The sequence below is a fragment of the Calonectris borealis genome, chromosome Z (genome assembly GCF_964195595.1).
Source record: "Calonectris borealis chromosome Z, bCalBor7.hap1.2, whole genome shotgun sequence".
Lineage (NCBI taxonomy): Eukaryota > Metazoa > Chordata > Aves > Procellariiformes > Procellariidae > Calonectris > Calonectris borealis.
The window spans coordinates 38,541,100-38,557,712 of NC_134352.1; the positions used below are offsets into that span (position 1 = coordinate 38,541,100).

The 16,613-nt window shown below is 44.0% G+C and overlaps 1 long non-coding RNA gene across 3 annotated transcripts; it reads left to right on the forward strand.

Moving 5' to 3' along the window:
• Nucleotides 1-209: 209 nt before the first annotated feature.
• LOC142075534 (uncharacterized) lies at nt 210-3,266 on the forward strand. 3 transcript variants are annotated; one of them, XR_012670908.1, is made up of 3 exons: nt 210-785; nt 1,307-1,379; nt 2,840-3,266. It is a non-coding gene; the product is annotated as an uncharacterized LOC142075534 (long non-coding RNA). The 3 variants fall into 3 exon arrangements; XR_012670907.1 differs by having other exon boundaries at nt 210-730; XR_012670906.1 differs by having other exon boundaries at nt 213-730; nt 1,307-1,350.
• Nucleotides 3,267-16,613: the final 13,347 nt, after the last annotated feature.

Genomic DNA, 16,613 nt, shown 5'->3' on the forward strand with positions numbered 1-16,613 from the left:
TTCTGTGGGACGAGGTGTATGCATTGCTGTTGTCCTGTAAAATAGGACTAGCCTTTCACCTCCAGGGGCCTTAACAAATTTTCACAGTGGGAATTACTGAGTAATATTGGGACTATTGACAAAAAGCATACGGCTGTTCTTTGCTGAGAGACATCTATTTATGTACAGAAAAGTTTATTACCCCTCCCTGTTTTAAAGTGTGTTTGATTGCCATGGAAGATGTCCTAACGTTTATATAGGACATCCTAAAAGGTCGATGATACCAGGAACTTTAAAAGGCCTGAACTGCTTTTTGTGACTGCAAGTGGAAGGTTTGTGCTCAGAAATACCTATGGCATTGAGATTCTTCCATTCATTCTGGGGCAGAGGACTTATACTTTATTTCTGCAGCTTATGAATCTTTTTGCTGGGCACTTGGGTCGTAGAAAGGAGCTGGTAATTCCCATCTGAGTAGTTGCAGAAAGAAATGCGCTTTTGGAAGATGGACAGGTGTTCCTGCTAGAGTTCTGTGCTATTCAGAAATATCTGCCCACTATGAGTGCTGCTTGCTATAATTCGCAAAACTTTTTCAAAAGCAGGGGAAACTGTGTGGCAGGAAGAGGTGGGCTGGCTGCTGAGCAATTCCATCAATCACATTGAACTGCCCTGGAAAATGCTGTAACAGCTCCTGCAAACCAAGTCCTCAATGCTCTGTGCCCTTCCTCCTAAAAAGAGGACCCCCGGGAACAAGGTATATGCTTCTCTGACAAGCTTTGGTGGTGATTACTGCAAATATCACGTCCTATGTAAGAACAGAACTTTTTTTGGGGGGGGGGATTTCAGTATATTGAATGGGAGTTTTTTATGTAAAGCATGTTCTCAGTTTATGCTGTTTAAAGGGGAAGACAATGAAATGCTCAAGATGCAAAACGACAGATGTAAAGATAGCTTCAAAGATTTTGAAATAAACAATGAAGTCTAAATGTTGTTGATAATAAAGGAGAAAAAATGCTTTGCTTGAATAATAGTGCCATGAAGAATATAGCCCAATGACAGGGAAAATTTTCTTGGAAAAGTGGCATAGCAGGCAAATGCGCCATGGTTTTGTACAGCAGAGAGATGCTGAAGTGAAAGTGAACCTGCATAGACAGGCTGAGCAGATGAGTCTGCTCGATGGTTTCTGGGACACTTTGGGTGCAAGTTCTCTTTTTTCGTGTCTGTGTATGGTATCCAGCACTGGATCAAAGCCAAAGTCTCAGCAACTGTCAGACAGGAATGTAATCTTGACACTTTGTCTTTTCTGGAATTCAGATCCCTTCCCTTTTAGGACTTCCCATCTTGGCTTGTGCCAGGTTAATCGGAGAGGAGAAGGTGAGATGAGCATGGCAGCAGCCTTCACTGTGAGTTACAACGGGTTGTTTTTGGAGGCAGAAAGCGGAAACCAACTTCCTACAGTTTCTGACACTGCTGCCATTTAGAGGAATGGGGAGGGGAATGGCTTAAAAAGAGTAGTTTGAGAAGGAGGGCCAACATGACAGCCCTGCAGACCCCCTCAGAGGTGCATGGTGCCTGGGACCCCCAGGCTTAGAAAGGCAAAAGGTGGCCAAACATTTTGGCGTGCAATGGACAGAGCAGGTCTCGGTGCCTACTGGCGCTCACGCAGCGAGCGGGTCTTTGGAGAGGAGAGTGAGAGGGATGGTGTGAGGAGGGCAGGCGGGATAAACCAGAGAGCCAGGAAAGGGATGAAGCAGACATCCCCGTGATAGGACCAGGTAGGTGTCTACACTGTTTTACCATGTGCCTCCATGTAAATTCGGTTCTGAAGTAGTTTAATAACATGCATTAAAACACCAGCTGATTTGAAATAAAAAAAAAAAAAAGTTGTATATTAACACATCTTTATGCAGACTGACCAGGCCACAAAGTGTAAATAAGCCTTAACTCTAAATTTTGTTTAAATTACTGCCTGTCTACAGTGAATCAAGGGTGGTTCCTGTCTAACTGTTAATCTGAGGACAAAATCAGCTGAGGATATTTTACAAACTGATGTTTTATTCACTCAAAGTATTTTGTAAATTGTCTTGAGCAGTTGAAAGGTGCCAAGGTGTTTCTATTTGTGGGACATTTCATTTTCTCTTTGTGATTTCCTATGTGATCATTAGGTACCTATTGTGTCTAAAATAAAAGCACAGGCCGTTCCACGGAGCCTTTTTAGTTTTATTTAAAAAAATGACCAATGTATTAGCATGCAAGTTGGCTGAGGTGGTATGACAGCAGTTTTCATTACGATGTGATGCAAAAAATTGATTTACCTTAGCTCTCATAGCGCAGCTTTTGAATAAACAACGTCAAACCACCACAATCAAGGGTAAACATCTAATGTGTCTTTGACAATTACAAGAAGTGCTGTAAAAATAACTAGGATTAAGCATAGCACAATTGCTGGCCTGGCGCAGTGCCCATGCAGGGACGGCTGCACGCTGCCGAGGGAGAGGGAAGATTTTCGCTTCTTGGGTCCATTGCGTCCCGCTGGGGTTGTGGAGGGCAAGTGCTAAAGGGTGACCCTGAGGTTGTTGGGGTGGAATAACATAGCAGCATAGCCGGAGCACCTTCCCTGGCCACCCTGGGTGGAGGTAGCCAGGGCTGGCTCCGAGGGGGCTGCCAGCCCACCCCTCTGCACCTCCTTACGCAGGGAGAGCCAGAGGCGTCTTCAGACACGGTCCAACGGGTACCAGATCTGACAGCATGCCCCTGCGTAAAGGGTGCGATAGGCAAAAAGCAATCAGCCAAGCAAATCTGTGTTAAGGCTTGCTTTCAAGGTCTCTTCTCTGTACTAATCTCTCTCTCCTTCTGCGTGCAGCTAGCACACACCAAAGGCAGCGGGGAGGCCTGTGCGGGCATGCAATGATACCGCTTTGCTCATCGCTGTGATCCTTGGCCCAGGAAGAAGCCTTGTCTGGAGAAGAATAAATACTCATTTTTCGTTATCAGGAGTTGTTTGATTGTCATTTTTAAACAGCTTAAAGCATAAAAAGAGGTAACAATCAGCAGCCGTGGGGCTGCGAGGGGAAGGTACAACGGGTTTGCTAAAGTTTCTCTGATATACAAGTTTTCGTGTTGTGAAATACCTCTGTTATTTTTCTGAGAAGTAAATTTTGCTTTTGCAGTGAGTGTGTGGAGTATGATTTGAATGAGCTCTGGACTCAGGCATTAAAAAGGCAGTGTGAAGTGCCAACCGATAATAAATTTCAGGCAGAATGCAATTACATCTGAGTCTCTTGCTTCCTGGGAATGCGCCTGAAATAAATATTTAAGGAATTTGATTTCATAATGAATCACAGATGTTACAGGCTCACCCTTTGTGCTAGGGCCAGCTCTGGACACAGGCAGGTTGAAGTAACTCTCAAAATGTCTTCAAGTGACAGAGGATTGCGGAAGAAGTAGGGAAAAGGCATACAAATCCCTGACATTACATAAATACTGGATGGAGTGTGCTTTACTGCTAGCAAGCAAATATTTAACAGGAAACCCCAATGGCTCCTTCCATGGCGTCCTGGCAAGAAGAATTTCCTTTCATATTTTTGTAAGCTGACCTGGCTCACACAAAAGTGAAGCCCCCAGGAGACTTCCTTCCTTCTCTTTTGGGATTTCCACTGGGAAAAACTGCAATTAATGTGATCTAAAGCAGCTACACGTGCGACTGCAGCCTCCCAGCCTGGGAGCGCGGTGGTGTCTGGGCACTGTTAGCTCTGGGACGCGTTTGCGGTAGCACAAGGCCATGCAGTTCCCAAACCACTCCTGTCTCAGCTGATGCATCCAGACCCTGCTGCCAGGATGCCTGTGTGGTATATTTGTGCTATGCTGGCCAAGGGCTGCACGAATCTGTTAGCGTGGCGCTGAGCTTCAATTAACCAATCCTGTGCAGAAGTCCCCATCAGCAGCTTCTTTTTCAAAATTTTCTTTTTTATTGTTTTCTCTTTTCAAGATTAAGATCTGTGTTTTGATGAAGTGCCGTGTGGACTTTTGAATTCGTGGCAGCCTGAAGAGATGCCCGTGAGCACAAGGACACTGGGGTTGGGGTCAGAGTCAAGGCAGCCCTCGGCAGCAATGCCCTCTGAAATTAACCCTGCTGCTGCCTCTTCCCTATCGTCCCTCACACAGCATGCAAACACAGGGCACTGGAGTCGCTCTGTAAATGAGTTACATCAATTACTTCAACATAAAATATTCAGTACAATCCATGTCCAACACACTGTTCCTCTCTCCTGTGTAAGACAGCTTTTTCCACCGGCCTTTGGGATTCAGAAATGTGAAATTGTCCGCAGTTGGCATTTTGTTTGTTGCTCCTGAGATGAAAATGGTCAAAACAAAATGTTTCACATAGAAGCTGGGTCCTGGGCAACACCACAGAGTAAATGCATACGTAATACACGCCCTGTTTTTGATGCACTGCCCTTGGATTTCTGTGCCAAACCATGTGGAATACATAGACACTCCAAAACTTTCACATGCTATTTTGTATTAATGTGCATAATATATTATATATTGATAAATAATTGGAGAGCAATATGGCAGATGGAAGAAATTATAACCATCTTTTAATTTTGAGTCTAGGTTCAAAACTGGGGAAATTGGAAAGAAAAGACAGTGTTTTCAAAGCACTTAAGTAAAACAGCAGCTTGTGTTTTAGAATTCACCAAATACCTGAATGGTAATGGAAAGTGTCTATCTCTCTTCATCTGGTATACAGTGATGCTAGGGCAAATATGCTCCTAACAAATATGTCTCAGTTAGGTGCCTGAAGATAGGTGGGATGACTCTGGGCTTTAGGGCATACTTATATATGAAAGTGATGCAAATACTGGCTCTAACGTAAGTCTAAGTTGGAGTATCTATATTGGATGGATACTACCTTGTTCTGAAAAACTGCATCTGTTTTGCTGAGCTAATCAGGCTCATTGAGCAGTAGCACTGATGTGGTTACATTGCTTCCAGTTTCAGGTCTGTCTGAGCTTAAGCATTTCTGTTATGCAATATAAATAAACCACTTGCTCCTACATGGTGCTGCTGCTTTGGAGACTTTGAAAGGTTTAAGGCATATTGCTCTTGGGAAAAAAAAAAAAAAGAATGAAACAAGTAGCATGGGCTATCTATTATCCTCCCGCTTATTTTGTGGAAAGTACAAGAGGGTTGTATTTTATAAAACTATAACACATAGGTAATAAAATAGCAGTTGTCTTGTTGCATAACAACTGCCCACTATCACTTGACATGGAAGTAATATACCCCTTGATGGAGCAGAGCCATCTAGCTCATGCTAGCAGTATCTCGCAAAAGCAAAAAGTTTTAGAAGCTTTCTACCGTATCTAGTCTAGCTCCTCCTTCTACCTGCAGTATTTTGGCTAACTGGTTGGGCACAGCATCCAGCCACTTCCAATTCTCCTCGAGCGACCTTGTGTTAGTTTCTTTACATCCTTATGGGGAATAACACAGATGGATGCATCCTAATGAGCAGATTTTGACTGCTGATTTGGGAAAGAATCAAATCCTGTACTTCTGGCCATGATTGCATAGAAATGCCCAACAGGTTGGGGCAGAATGTCTGACTGGAGAAACAGGGCTCATCTTTCATCACACTCCAGGCTGCTAAGAGCAAAACTGAAGTAAAGGCTTTGGTTACTCACAATACACCTACAGTCATTTGGGCAAATTCTCCTCTCAAGACTCATTGTCCTCATGTCATTTGCAAACATACATCAGGGCTGTGAAGGTTCATTTGGTATAAAAAGAGATCCTAGCTTTTTAGTCTTGTAGACAAATAAATACAGAGCTGTAAACTATGTCTGCATCCTTTTGCAGACTCGTAGTGGCTACCAAGTGTATAAATATAAACCAAATACTTCTCTACATGTAATTCTCAGTCCTGTTGTGGCAGGAAAGCCACTGATATCTCTCTGATGAATTTGTCCCCCACCAGTGCAAGCACTTAGCTGAGGTGGTTGGTTTGGAGGGCAGCCATCTAGTTAGAGGGACACACTCACATACACGTGCATGCACATACACACGTCCCAAAAGCTGGCCAACAAGTCTCCCTGTAGGGCTTCTCTCTCTATCAATCTATAGTGGGACAATCTCAGGTGATGATACATCTGTCTTAGGTACCTCAGCTAACTGTCCAAAAGTTTGCTGGGTTATAATGCCACTTCTTTGTTCCTTTGGTCTAAAAAATGCAAAATCTGTTTCTCCAAGGTATTGAAAACCCTAACCTAAATTATACAAAATGCAAAGTATAATTTAGGTGCTGAGCAATGGCTTCCTCTCCTGCCCCTCACTAATGACCACTTCACCTGGCAGTAGAGCAGAAGATTTTTAAAAATAGGCTGATTGCAGACCAAATAGGGTTGGAGGGACACAACTCCCCTCCTGAGATTTACAAACATCCAGCGGTCTGTACCTCTGTCCTCTTGACATATGGCCTCATTCAGTTTTCAAAGACAAATGATGTTAAAATGGTGTCCAGCTGGACAGTATATACACACATAATTTTGGGTAAAGTATATTATGGGAATGTTGTAGTTGTCAAACAGTAATGCTTTGTATAGACAGGAAGTTTTCAGCTAATATTGAGTTTAACAGAAATCCAAACAGCCTTAATCCTTTCTTGTAGGAATGCTTAATAGTGTTCATGCAATAATGCTTAATTACTGATTTTAATGGCTTTTCCTTTTTTTTACATGCAGTGTGAGTCACATTGGAAATGAGAAAAGACTGGTAGGTTGCTCCAAAATCTTCTGAAATAAATAAAGGGCATATCTCTCAGTCATTAGCAAATAGTTTTTTCCTTGAGTGATTCAACATCTCCCGAACAACTGTGGCTACATAAACCACTGCTCTGAAACGGGTCCCTCTGGAGTGATCTTCCTTCATTGATGGACTTTGTTTTCTAGAGAGGAGAACAGAATGGATGGATGCCAGGATTATTTACAAGCAGTCTAATCTCCCTAACAACTCTCCCAAACCATTCATCTGGTTCAGAATATGAAGGATACTCCATTATTCAATGAAAAGGTTAAGCCTGCGGTAAATATGCGTAGTCAGTAATGAAATGTACTTCCCCTGGGTATTTTTTTAAAAGGATGCAGACTGACAGATGTTTACCACATCCTTTCTAGATATGTTTTCTGAGGTTTTCGTTTGCAACACTGCTCATACTTATTTTCAAAATGCAGTTCTTTGGCTTCATTGCTTTACTGAAGTTGTCACCGGGTGACAGTGAAGTAAGTCAGCCATGAAAATCCATGTGCATCGAAGCCAAAGCGATACTTCCCATAGCATTTATGTGTAAGTGTGAGTACTCTGCTGCAGAAGAAGGGTCAGGGAACCGCCCAATTAACTGCTGGCCCCAGGCTTGCATCCATCCTTACATCCGGCCATCTTTGCTTTCATTATCACAGTTTTTCTGCTAGGTATTTTGCACATAGCCATCGATATACATTATGATACATACATAGGAGCTTGTAACTGTACTGCTCTTGACATAGCTGGCGCTGGTGCTCGGATGGGAGCTGGGTTTTGTCTTCAGTAATGGCTGCAAATTTGTTCTGTTAATAAAAACTTTTGCTGAAACAGTGGGACTCTAAATTGATAAATGACTTAGCTAAAGACCCTACCTTTAACCAAAACTATTTCCAGCAACGTCTTGCCTTGAGTGTCAATATTTTTGATGACTAAATGCAAACACATCATACTATGTCGGTGGAAAGGCCCCACAGAGGTTTCACTGCAGGACTAAGCTTCACATACAGCATCCATGGGGTCTCCGCTGGGGAAAAGTGCAATGTCCCAGTGTCCTCATAGCACAGAGCAAGGGACACGCAGGAACTAGCTCAGAGTGTCAGAGCACTGCTGTGGGCTCTCAGCTGAGAGCTATCAGTGATTTTAAATCTTGCTCCTTTTGCTATTCTCGTGGAGCATATGGGGGCCTGTGGGAGCAGTGACATTTCAAACGTTTGCATCCAGAAACCACACATCCATGGACTTTTCTCGAGGCTGTGGAGCTGGATCAAGCAGCTCCTGCTTGCTGCCTCCTCCTTGCTGCTCCTTGCCTGCTCCCTCGCTCCACAGCATGGCCCAGCAGCCACGCCAGTGCACACATTTGGGTGGCTGGGGGGTTAACTGTGGAAATCATTTAGGTAAAAAAGAAGATGGCAAAAAAAGGAGTTATTTTTAATGCAATCATTTTCCTGAGAGAGTGCCCTGAGAGCTGAATTGTGCTTTGGATCTGTTTCCCCATGAATCAGAAGGCCATCGTCTGGGCAGGAGATGGCTTTGGCCAGCTGTGCCTGAGGTATTTGAGTAAACCTCACAGACAGAGAGAGGTGAGGGATGTTTGGCCAGAAGCAAAAGGTTAAAATTAACACCTTGACTGAATTATGCTTGTATGGATTGTTTAGGGGTAGGAAGGACAGATTTAAAGAGGAATGCAATGTCAGGGAAGTTTGCATAACAGTTTGCATAATATTCCCTGTGCCTGATTCGTCTCTTTACAGGCACAGAGAACAAGAGTATGCATAAAAACCCACTAAGTTCAGGTAAATGCCTTGAGAGGCAGAGGCCTGAAGTCTCCTGGAGCTGATCTGAAGTGTAGATAGATATAATACGTTTTAATTTCTTTTTACTGACCTTTAAAGCTTTTGTAACTGTTGTCTGTATTTTGATTGTGTAAGTATATTTATTATTTTTTTACTGCGTCTGAAGTTTGTGTTAATGCTGGTTTCTAAGCCATAAATACCATTATTGATCCATCCCCATGTTTTAAAACTGGACTCCGGGGCCACCTGCCTGCTTCCCAGTGCGCCGGTATGTTTTTAAGCATAAAAGCAAACACAGCATTCCTCTACTGAGCTGCATGGGAGTTGGCAATGCAGAGATCTGCGTGCTGCAAGTGCCTTTGGGTGACTAGTGTTAGCCAAGAGCACCCTGACCTACAGCAGGACACTGGGAAGAGTGGCCAAAGCCCAAGGGTACCCATGGCTCTACAAATTAGACCCTGCTCTCCCCATCTACTCTCCTGAACTCTCATGGACTGAGAGCAAATCTGCAATATTGTGCCTGATTGCCAATGTACACAGTGGCAAGCAGCGTCTGGAGTTAGTGGGAATGGATGTGAGAACCTTCAGTCTTCCCAGAAATCCATCACAAGGAAGAAAAGAAAAATAAGGGAGAAGCTTTTAATTCATTCAAGCTAATCCTCAGTCCGTGGGTTTGGAAAGTTGGGTGGTTTAGGGAGACTTTTTAGAGTGCCTTCATTGAAGTAACACCTCATTTGCTGCCTTAACATTTGCAAATATTTGCTCTGAGGGCTGGTCACCAAGGTCTTTGGTTTCATCTGTTGTACACTAACAAACTGAAATGCTTTTAATACTCATTAAATTGCCATACAAAGAGAAACAGTTCAATTAGACAATCATGTCAAAATGTTGATGATTTTTCTTATTTCCTGTGGAATCTTTCAGTGGGAAAATGTCTTTCTCACAGTGTTTCAAGGATATTAACTGCCTTTGTTGTGGAGGGAAGAACTTACTATATGTGGTTGTTTTTTTATTCTCCTGTTGTATTCTTATCATTACTTAATGTTTATGTTGCAGTAATGCCCAAAGACTCCAAGCAAACGGACGATGCTGTTGCGCTAGGAAAAAAGGGGAGCCAACCTTTGGCCTGAAAGGCTGGTGAACCAGTTTTTGTTTGCTTTTTTCCATCTTACAGAAAAATAGGTCTTTGAGAGCTCGGCATCAGTGTTGCTGATAAATGCAAGCAGTCTGGACAGCTTGTAGGCAAAGGCCTGACAGTTACAATGAACTACATTATGCATTGCTCCTCTGCTGTGGGATAGACCAAAAGAGCTAAAATACACATATAACGAGAATTTCCTATAGATCTACAGTTAATATAAATGTCCAGATATTGTAATGTGTGTAATGAGCGCATACCTAGGAGGAGAGATAAACTGAGAAAGGTATTTAAATGCATGTTATTGGCTTTTTTCCCCAGTGAAAACTATGCAACGCGAAATTGGACTCCATTTTATGATAAGGCTGAGGTCAAAGGAATTACACTGTTGCAGAAGAGCAGGATGTGGTTCATAGGCAAAAGGAGAAATCTATGGAAATACGGAGAATATTATATAAGAAAGAGGAACAAAGTTGGGAAAGCACCATTGCAATGCATCAAATTAAAGATGAGAGGAAATTGTCCTCTGAGCGGACTCTGACCAAAATGAGAAGTTGCTAGTTTCCTTCTGCTCACAGCACATCGGAAAGCAGCAGAACTCCCTTAAATAGATATTGCATGCTGGCAGTGAAAGACTGACAGAACTGGAAATTTTACTTAAATCAGCAAGAAAAAGATATGGGGGGAGCAAAAAGAAAAAAGCTAATGTGTTATCTGCTGTGGGGAAAGTTTCTTGAAGTACTGGAGTGCTGCATCACCATGTATCACAAAGTATACAAATGGAGAACAACACGCTAACCAAGCAGTGCTGAGCTGGAAACTCTGTTCGCAGTTCACGGATGCTAGCTGCATCTTCGCAGATATAATAACCCTCTGTCCTGACTCGACTGCTGAGTTTCCAAAGGCCACGATCAAATTTGAGGGATCACTAATTAAAGGCTAGTTCACGCTCTCACCCAGACGTTTAGGAAAATTAAACTAAACTACTTGCTGCCTAGTTAATTAATTTCCCCATTTACAAAGAAGAATCAATTGCCTTGCCAAACAGTATTTTACTAAAAACCATGAGGCCAAAGCAGCGGGAAGATAAAGGAGTGAATACAGCAACACTGGATTATTCCTCACCCAAAGTACAGCCGTAGCTGTTCCTCACCCTGCTCTCCTCTCTGGTTCTTGCTGAGGCATCGGCCTGGCGGCGTCCAGAGGAGCAGCCCCTGCCCCAGCAATGCCAGTGGCCAGGACACGAGGCTCTGCCCCACGCGCCGCCCCACATGCCGCCGGTCTCCCTGCTCAGCTGCCCCTCAGATGCTTTAGCAGCGTCTTTGTTTGTCCAACTATTTCAGCTCTACCCCTCTAGCACTGATCTCTTTCTCTTTTCAGCCCTCTGAAGACTCCTAAATGGATTTTCTTTTTGTTTGTTTGTTTCTTTCTTTTACGTTTTAGCCTGTGGGCCTCAAGGCAAGGAGCTCTCCCCCGGAGCGGGGAACGGCTAATGCGGGGCAGACCTGCACACCCGCTGGTGGCCCAGGTCTCTGACCGTGGCTGCTGTGAACTTCCCACCACTCTGTGATGCGCCTCCCTGCTTTTTCTTTGCTAGAAGTGCCTCCCGACCCCAGCTCAGCAGCTTCTGTAAGATAAATAAGCTTTGGGTCTGGCAGTTGGTTCCTTTCAGCCATGTCTCTCTCTCTCTGCCAGATGTAGACGGAGAGGTCCTCTCCTCTGGGGCAAGCTGGTGGGGAGAGGAGGAGGGAGTGAGAGAACGAGCTCTTTTCTCTTTTAGTTCCACATAAGGGTTTTTTTTGCTGAAGATGTACGAGTCTGAAATGTTTAAAAAGTTTGAAAAATAATTAAAGCTTTCTTCTCCTTTTGAATATTCAACTTGTGAATATCACGTTGGTTCAGAACAGAAAGTCACGTGAGCTGGGATTCTCAGGAGGAGAAGATAAGGAGACCTCAGACAAAGCATCTGTGCACGGCCCAAGGTAGCAGAAACCTCCATCCAGTCGCTTTGCCTCAGACCAAATCTATACAAAACAAACTTTACAAACATGCATGCAGCCACAGCGTTACTACCCGTTTGGCTACAAATGTCTTCTGTTCCTGGGAGTATTAGCAGAGGAAGTTTCCCTGGGATCAACAACTGAGGTAGCCGGGACTGCAAAGTAAGTACAGGGAAAGCATAGGTGGTAGGGGGGGAAATACAGCAACACGTCCCAGCTTTTAAAAGAAAACAGAAAATGAGGACCACCGGCTTTGCTGCTCCTCACAGGGCCTGGGAGAATTGGACTTTGTTTAAATACAAAAACATGGGAAATTTAGAAAGGGACTGGTTTGGCTGGAGTGGCTAAACCCGAAGCCCCATTATGCTGAACCACAAATGGCCGGGATGCCAGTTATTTTAAGGCTGCCCCAGGCAAATCAGCTGCTGTATCTCATTTCACTGTAGTGGTGCCACAATAGTTCAAAGGTTGTCCAAGTTTTCCTTGTATTCAGATTTCATCAGTGGAGCAGCAGCTTAGTAAATATATGGATATTTATTTAAGTCTCAGCTTTCTCAGCCATGGCTTAGCTATAGTACTGACAAAAACCCGAGCAGTTGGAGCCATGAGTTAAAGGCATGTGGTTTATTTATGTCACTTAAACTATCAGGAGACTTGGGACAGGGAGGTTAAAAAGTCCAGGCTGGTGTTTCCTAAAAAGCCAGGAACAGAGGAACACCCAGCCCTATTTTAAGATAAAGGGGTAAAGGCTGTCTGGAGGAGAAAGGTTGTTTTCAAGTTGTTGATGTATTAGAAGTTGTTGTGCTGCAAGGAGATAACTGTAATGTAGTGACTTCTCCATGGATATTTACCCTGACACCAAGTCAGGGAGGCTGCTCCTGTCATATTCTCCATTAAGGGTGAGCTTGGGGGCATTTCAATGCCACCAGCCTTTGCAGTTGAACTGAAGTTCCCACTTTTAATGGTGATTTTTTGATGAAAGTCTTAGCTCTGTCAGTCAGGTTATTACAGGGTCTTTCCAGATCTAGCTTTTAAAAAATCACAGTTTTAACCCATATGGTTACTTGGTATCCAATCAAAGTGTATGTGAAATATTAAAGAATGGAAGAAAAACAAAAGCAGCACAACATTCATTATGCTTTTCAAAACCCACACATTTTAAAGCTAATCTCTGGGTTATTCTGGGCATGACTCATGATTCTGTATGTCTGGGGTCAGCTATAGCACATCCTGATTTACTGCTTTCTCTGAATCTGTGTACCTACACTAGGCTACATCTAGGCCAGCTGGCTAACATCACGGTGGGAACAGCACGCATGACTGTATCCTTTTGTGGGCATGTGCTGTGCTCCTCACTGTGCTCCCTGGATGGTATAAGCGCTGCATTTTGCATGAGTGTCCAGAGCAGCTCACAGGGGCCAAAATAAAAATAAGAAAGAAGGGTATTTCCCACTAATGCACCCTCTTGCAGTGAGCATCTGGGATAGAGTGGATTTGTGCATCCCTGGCTGCAACTCGGGAGCCATTTGTTCAAAACCTCCGTGGCGGCAGGGAGTCCCCCATTTCCTCACCTGACAGTACTTCCCCCTGGTCTGTGCCGACCCAGGGTCAACAGCTTCCCTGGGGCAAGAGCTGTGCCTGTCTGTTTGGTGGTTCCCTCCTCCCCTCCACACCAGCTCAAGTGGCAGGTAAGCTTGGCCCACCTCTGGGCAGCTGGCATTTCTGTAAAAATGCAGTCCCTCCTCCCGGGAGAGCTGCGCCAGGAGGGTGGCTGGAGATGGGAATCAGGCACTAATTGCATCCTGCCTACACATTGTTGTGGTGCTAGCCTGCTCTCCTCTTATTTAGAATGTAAAGCACGTCAGTTTTCCCTGGGTAAAAAGTCGCTGCTTAAACGTTAGCTATGGTCCTTTGGAAGCTGCTTCTGCCAAAAATAATTCCTCCATAAACACTAACATCTGCTGGTCCCAGGAGTCAAGTCCATCCTTAGAGCAGATACTGCCCGCAGTCCCCAGAGGAGAGGGGCGAGCATCCCGCAGGAGCATGCCATGCTGCCCCACGCTGCCCCAGGGATGGGGTCTTGCATTGAAATGCCTGATGTTTGATCACCCAAAATGAAACGAGCCAAAAATAAAGCTTCACGCTATGTCCCACGCTTCACACAGCAGCCTGCCTTGCTGCTGCTCGTACCGGCTGTGAGCACGTGCTGCAGGCATGGCTTGGGGCTGTATATCAATGTAATAACCAGGACAGCTAGTTGACCTTGTCCTTTGGGTGACACCAGAATCATGTTTAGAAGCTGCAGCAGCGCAAAATGTCTGTTCGTTTTTGGGACTGCAGAAGAAAATGGCGTAGGACTGCAAAATGTGTTTTTCTAGCAGGAACCAACCTATAATATAGATGCATCAATAAAGTACTGAAAGGCTAAGGTTCTTGGCTGAATCAGTCTAACATAGCCACAAACAAGATATGCTTCAGTTACCTCCTACAAGAATATTGGCATTCTCTTTTGCAGAAAATTAGAAATCAAAGGGCTAGCATAATGGACCTTACTTTCTGTGGGATTTGAGAAAAGGTGCTGGGGAATTTGTCAGTGAAAGAATCTGATCTGTCACCGCCGGTGCAGCTTGCACTGCTTGCAGAACTGAACTCCAGATGAGTTTTAATGGAAATCATCTCTCCCCTGATACATTTGTGAATTATGGCAGTCATTTGGGCATAGCGGGGTGCAATGAGGGGGTGCCATGGCAGACACAACCACCCTCTGTCCTCTGCTGGTTGCTGCCTTGAGTTATGGTGGCTGCTGCAACCTCAGGTTTGTGGATCCAACAGCACTGAGTTGTGACTAGGGACAATTTCAGCCAGGAAGATCACAAGAAAGTATCTCCGCAAGCTTGGCTGAAAATGCAGCTTCAGCAAGTCTTCTTGTGGTTGACTCTGAGTTCAAGACAAGTGCTCACTTGCCAGTCTTTAGGACTTCCCATTAGCATTGCTTTCTGCTCTCTTCTCCTGCAGATCTAATTTGGTCTTGCTATTAAACTGTGTTCAGTTTTGGGCCCCTCACTACAAGAAGGACATGGAGGTGCTGGAGCGTGTCCAGAGAAGGGCAACGAAGCTGGTGAAGGGCCTGGAGCACAAGTCTTATGAGGAGCGGCTGAGGGAACTGGGGTTGTTTAGCCTGGAGAAGAAGAGGCTGAGGGGAGACCTCATCGCGCTCTACAACTACCTGAAAGGAGGTTGTAGCGAGGTGGGTGTTGGTCTCTTCTGCCAAGTAACTAGCGATAGGATGAGAGGAAATGGCCTCAAGTTGTGCCAAGGGAGGTTTAGATTGGACATCAGGAAAAATTTCGTTACTGAAAGAGTGGTCAGGCCTTGGAACAGGCTGCCCTGGGAAGTGGTTGAGTCACCATCCCTGGAAGTATTTAAAAGACGTGTAGATGAGGTGCTTAGGGACATGGTGTAGTGGGCATGGTGGTGTTGGGTTGACGGCTGGACTCGATGATCTTAGAGGTCTTTTCCAACCTTAATAATTCTATGATTCTATGATTCTAATTCTCCCTTATAAAGCCCCTCCGAAAGCTCAATATACGCTTCCTTCTACAGCAAGCAAGGGACAATACGTGCAGTCAAGGGAAATTTTTTCATAGTGCTAACACAGAGGCAGAAAATCCATATAACTTCTGGTCGACTAGCCTTGCGTACTTTAGGAAGTTTCTCCACAGTCTGCCAGTATGTTTTATTTTATGCTCTCAAATACCCTGTAACCTCATCTGCCTCCTATGTTTGTGTTAGCAAACACTCAGGCGTTCTTCAGCCCCCAGGACTATCAGGATACCTCAAGATTTATAGAGCAATTAATGGCCTTGATGAAATACATGATGAAATATTGAGTTTTACTGAAACACAATAAAACCTTTATTCACAAGAAAATGTCCAAGTATTATATAACTGACCAAACGCAGTTGGTCCGACGCCATTTTTCTGTCCTTCATAAAGAGTTATCCTCCACCCTTTCAGACCCTGAGTACAGTTTGTGTTTTTTTCCCTGATTTATTTTTCCTTACAATTCTTACCAAGGAATGTTTTTGCTTTGGAGGGACATAATTGTGTATTGGAAAGCCCAGTTCTCCCAAGGAGACACGTAGGGGAAGAGAACAGCCACCTGGCATCAGTGGAAACATTAAGAACAAGAATAAGAAAGATGTGTCTTGGGACTTGTGAGAGCTGGAGAGAGGCCAGCTGTGTACAGAGGGATTGTGTGAACTTGAACATCAACCATGTTCTTTTCTTTTTGTTGTTGTTTTTAAGGGGATGTGGGATAAGGTTTGGAAATACAAGAGAAAATGCACTTTGGTCTGAAGTAGAAGGGTCTCAAGAATGACGCAGTAGGTTGAATTTATTTGGAAGCACTAGATTTCTTTTTATGTACTTCTTATGCATTTCAGAGAGCTGTAGGAGAGAATAAAATATTCCAACCAAAACCAATGGTGAATAGGAAGTTGCTCACAAATTCAGATGGTCTGGGCAGAAGAGATTTGACACGGCATTTTGAAGAGGGGACAAGGATTGAAGTGAGAAAGGTACAAAATTTCAATGACAGAGAAAAATTTTTCAGAACTTCTGGAAAAACACCAGTTGGGCACTAAATAAAGGCTTGACAAAGGACATGTGGGTCAGATTTCTCTTAAGGAGGCAGGAAGCCATCAGCTGGAAAGCTGTTCCTGGATGTTGGGTCCCCTGTGTGCCCTGGAAAGCATGAATTTGTTTATTCTTGTAAATAGAGGGGTTTTGTTGTGTCCAAGAATCCCATGTCCTTTCACCAATTTTTCTTTCTAACTCAAGTAAGTTCCAAACCTCCAAACGCTGAGCTAGTCAGGGAAGTCAAAAGAAGCAACGTTAATGTTT